The 5,163-nt window shown below is 32.4% G+C and overlaps 1 pseudogene; it reads right to left on the bottom strand.

The window, feature by feature from the left end:
- Positions 1-3,836: 3,836 nt before the first annotated feature.
- Positions 3,837-4,773, bottom strand: LOC127557394 (zinc finger and BTB domain-containing protein 12-like; annotated as a pseudogene).
- Between the last annotated feature and the right edge of the window lie 390 nt (positions 4,774-5,163).

The raw sequence follows: 5,163 nt of genomic DNA, 5'->3' as shown, positions 1-5,163 counted from the left end.
GATAATAAAATATCAGAATAGTGGAGTGGTTATTGATAGATAAGTACACCACTGAGTAATTGGCAGAACTTTGGATTAGTACAATTTTTCTGGAAAATAATTTACAATTATGCAAATAAAGTAGCTGAAGTACACATCTCTTTTGATTCAGAGATTCCACTCCTAGGCTTAAGGATGTTATTGACTATATATATATATACACCAAAATATTTATAGGAACACTTGAACACTTTTTGCAGTAGCAAAGAACTGGAAATAAATTAGATAAACATAATTTAGGAAATAGCTAAGGAAATTGAAAAACATAAAAGTAATGGGATATTGCTGCGTTGGAAAAAATTATAAGCATGATGAATTGAGAGAAGCATAGAAAGACTTACATAAATTGATGCAAAGTGAAGTAATCACAGCCAGGAAAACAATACATACAAAGATTATAAGAATGTATCTTAAAAGACCAGCCAAAAAGAAATTTAAAAAATAATGTTGCAAAATTACAAAGAACAAATTTGTCCCCAAAGAAGAGATATAAGAAGCCACCTCTGGTATCACTCCTCCCCATACTTCTGTGTATAGATCATTAGATACATTTTCAGAGGAGGGATGCATTACTTGTTTTACTTAATTTTTTTTGATAATTTTTTTATTAAAAAATTGCTGTTGGGGATAAGTCATTGAGAGACAGAGGAAGAGGGAGGCTGACAAGGTAATTTAGGTGATATAAAAATAAATTATATCAATACAACTAAATTTTATAAGGGTTAATTTTATATATACAACACATTAAAGGAGAGCAGATAAATGCAGAAATTAATCTTAAAGTGAATAAATTCTACCCTAAGAGGACCAATTATTAAGAGAGAGAGGAAAAAGGCATTCTTTATATTACAAACAAAATCCAGAAGAAGGCATTCTTTATATTACAAAAAAAAAAATCCAGAAGAAAGAAGAATAAAGAAAATTGGATTAATGTAACTTGAAAAAGTAAAAAGTAACTGGGATTCTACCAATCTGCCCTCAAAAGAAATTAACTACAAAATATTCTTTACACACATAAAAATTGGCATATTGGAAAAGTATAAATTGTTGATGATTTGGTTGAGCAAATGTATTGAATTCTTAATTTACTTGGTGTTATAAAGATCAAACTACCAAAGAATAAATTTAGAAAAAACGATAAAAACCTTCATCTTTTGAGTAAACAATTATTAGTTGTTATCTTGGTATAGTGTTTCAAAGATGTTATTACTTCCATTTTCATTGTTTCACACTATATTTAGAATAGGGAAACTTAAATATCGTGTGTAAAGTAGAAAATAAACATATGATTCTGTCTTGCCTAGTTGATTTCAATTATAAAAACTGGTGAGCTTCAAAGGATTATTGGAAGTATTGGTTTTTAAGGCTGCAGAGAACAAACATTATTTGTTCTGTCTACCAAAATTATTACTAAATTCTTAGCATAACAATAAATGAAACAAATGAAAGTCAACAACTTTAAAAAAGTTGTTATTTTATCAAGCCCAAGAACTGCTGGGAAGAAGCATATTCTTTACATCTTCCCTATCATATCTTGGTCTTAAATAACTGCATAGGGCTCTGAGAAATTAAAATCACTTTACTTTATATACGTTATTTACCCCCAATTATGTTAAAATAATTTTTTTTTAAGTTTTGAATGCCAGATTCTAACCCTATATCCCCCCCCCTTAGATAGTAACCATTTAGCTATAGGTTATAAATACGCAATCATGTAAAACATTTCCATATTAGTCAATTGTCTACAAGAAGATTTAAGTAAAAGTAAAATGATAAAATAAAGAAAGTTGAAAATGGCATACTTTACTACATAGCCAAACAATATCAATTCTTTCTCAGGAGGTGTATAGCATATTAATCATTAGTCCTTTGAGACTGCCTTGGATCATTGTATTGCTGAGAATAGATAAGATTTATTATAAGACATCATTATATCATCACTACTACTGTGTACACTGTTCTCCTGATTGTGTGGACTTCACTTTGCATCAGTTAATGTAAGTCTTTCTAGATTTTTTTGAAATCATCTAACTTGTCATTTTGAACAAAACAATATCTTATTTTGTTATAACTCATGGACAGAGAAGAAATCATAACAAAAGAAAAAAACACAAGAGAAAAATAAAACAGAAGAAAAAAGTGATTATAGCATTGTTGAGTTACATTCGATCTCTTTCTGGATGCAGATGGCATTTTCCATCAATTTTTTTGGGATTGCCTTGAATCATTGAACTACTAAGAAGAAGCAAATCTTTCCTAGTTGATCATCACACATTCTTGCTGGTATGGTGTACAATGTATTCTGAATTCTGCTTGTTTCATTCAGCATCAGTTCATGTAATCTTTCCAGGCCTTTCTAAATTCATTTTGTTTATTAGTTTTAATAAAGCAATAATATTATATTACTTTCATATACCACAACTTATTCAGCCATTCCCCAATTGATGGACGGCTGCTACAAACATTTTTGCTCATATGGGTCCTTTCCCCTCTTTTATGATTTCTTTGGGATAAAGACTATAATGGCAGTGTAAATTCAAAGGGTATGTAGAGTTTTTCATATAACTTATTTCTAACTCTTTAAGAAATTTGTTATTATAATAGTAGTTAGAAGGAGTAATTATAGACAAAGGGTGTGGATATAAGATGACACTGATGAACAATGCCCCAAAAATCAAAATAAAGAAGTGAAAAAGAAAATCGCATTGAAAGAAAGAGGAGGAAGATAAAATGAAGATAAGTTATCTCTCATAAAAGAGGCATGAGAGACATATTATAATAGAGGGGAAGATGGAAATGAGGTGAAAGCCAAAGCATATTCTCATCAGAATGAGTTCAAAGATTGAATAAAATACTCAGATACAAAAATCTATTTTACTGTATAAGATAAAACAAAAAAAGATAAGGATGAGTATAGTATATTTGGGGAGATAGTAATTATAAGTAAAATATATGTGAACAGAGTGGGGGGAAAGAAAGATAAAAGTTAGGGGATAAACAAGGAAAATATGATGGAGGGAAATAATAATTAGCACAAATGTGAATAGGATAAACTCATCCATAAAACAGAAATTGATAACAGAATGGATTAAAAATCAGTACCCTGCAATATTTGTTTATAAGAAACACATATGAAATAGAGACACACAGATACAGCTAACTTTTTGAAATTTAACCATTTTTCCAGTATCATATATTCAATATGTGCCAAAAGTAGGACTCAAACCTAGGTCTTTTTTTTATTTTGGGGCCCAGTTTCTGTTCAATAGCACACTTACCACTCTGACATAACTATCAAAAAGCTATAGATTGCCACTCTGACATAACTATCAAAAAACTATAGAATGAAATGAACCATAAATTGTAGTCCAACTGACTCATTTAACAGATTAAAAAAAAAAAAAAAACTAAGACCCAGAGCGGAGATGATTTCATTCTTTGTACTTCTATCTGTAACCTCTAGAACAATAATACAATACTTAATATATAATAGATATTTCATAAATGCTTGTTAGTTGTTTGAGGTCACAGAGTGACAAAACTGGGATTTAAACACAGGTTAACTGACTACAAATCCAGCTCCTCTTCAAAACCATATGCACATAGTCTGGATTACCCTTGTAACTTAATGATGTATAATCCCATCTTCAGTGAGGATACAGTCATACAATTATACTGAGAACAGATTGTGCTTTGAAAAGAAAAGTTTGTTTAGTGGGATAAGATTTTGCCTTAAAATTAAAAAAAAAATCCTGGGAACCCTCTTGTTTAAAATGCTCCACATGTCCTCCCCATACCTACAAGTAACCACTGTTTTGGGATATAGAGGCTTCTGCAGAGCTTCCTCCCAACCCATGTTAATGCTTTCCATTACTTGACTTCCAGAAAATATTAATAGACCTTTCCCATCTGTGTCTTCTATAAGATGCCTTCACTATGCCTTGGGATATTGTGCTATCATTGGGGACATCAATAGCTTTTCCAGCCTCATTGATGAGAAGTCCACTATTCCCCCCAAAAGCCAACACTCTCTCCAAGCCCAAGGCTCCTCCAGTGCCTCCAGGTTTATCCCCCAAAGCTTGAACACAAGCTTAAGTCTCTGAGTTCAATACTGATTCCACATTGGCAATGCAGGTATTTGATACATACTCTTCTTCATTGTCTTCTTCTTCTGCTTTTAGTTCAAAGTCTTTGTCTAAGGGGAATTCTTGCTTCACTGATCAGAGAAGATGAGGTGGAAGAAGTAGTGGTGGGTGAGTTTGGGGAGCTAGCTTTAGTGTTCAAGCAAGTGGGAGGAGGGATTTATTAGAGCTGAGCCCAGTCATTCTAATCCCTTCATTAATTCCATCCTCTCTTAGGCCAATAGTGAGTTCAGTGAATTGACTTAAGACATTTCTACATTTTTCTACCACATACTTCATTTGGTAACAGTAAGGTAGCTAACAATGGCACAGAAAGCAAACTCTAGAGCTCCAGTATGGCAGGAGAGAAGGTGGTCTGCTATGATTCTGTTATTGTGCATTTGTGAACCTGTTGCTCTGGACTGGAAGTGGAGAAATGAGTCACAAAGAAATGGGGAGCAGGCTGCCAAGATTACCTTGTGGCCATGGAAATTAAGACCATGATGGTGATATCATAGAAACACTCTTCTTCCTTGACCTGGATCATATTTCAAAGGGTGGCAACTTTGTGCCCTGGAAGCTGAAACTACAAGATTTCCACTACAGATGTCATGATATGAGTGTGCTGGGAGAGTGCCCTGGACTGATTCCAAATGCACTTTTTCCCCTTTTTTCTTAGTTATTTATTTTTAATATTCTGTTTTTTAAAATGAGTTTTAAATTATTTTCCTCTTCCTGACCTGACCTTTCCACACTTATTAAGAAGGCAAGCAATGTGATACTAATTATACATGTGAAATCATGAAAAAGCATATTTATATATTAACCATGCTGCAAAAATAAAAAAACAAAAAACAAAAAAAAAAAAATTAAAAGAGAAGGAAAGAAAAGCAAGATTCATAAATTGAAAAAAAAATGTTTTATTCTGCATTCAGTTCAGCACTTCTCTCTCTGGAGATGGACAGCATTTCTCATAAAAGGGCCTTTGGAATTGTCTGGGATC

The sequence above is a fragment of the Antechinus flavipes genome, chromosome 3 (assembly GCF_016432865.1).
Source record: "Antechinus flavipes isolate AdamAnt ecotype Samford, QLD, Australia chromosome 3, AdamAnt_v2, whole genome shotgun sequence".
Taxonomy (NCBI): domain Eukaryota; kingdom Metazoa; phylum Chordata; class Mammalia; order Dasyuromorphia; family Dasyuridae; genus Antechinus; species Antechinus flavipes.
This window is presented reverse-complemented; position numbering and strand designations above follow the sequence as displayed.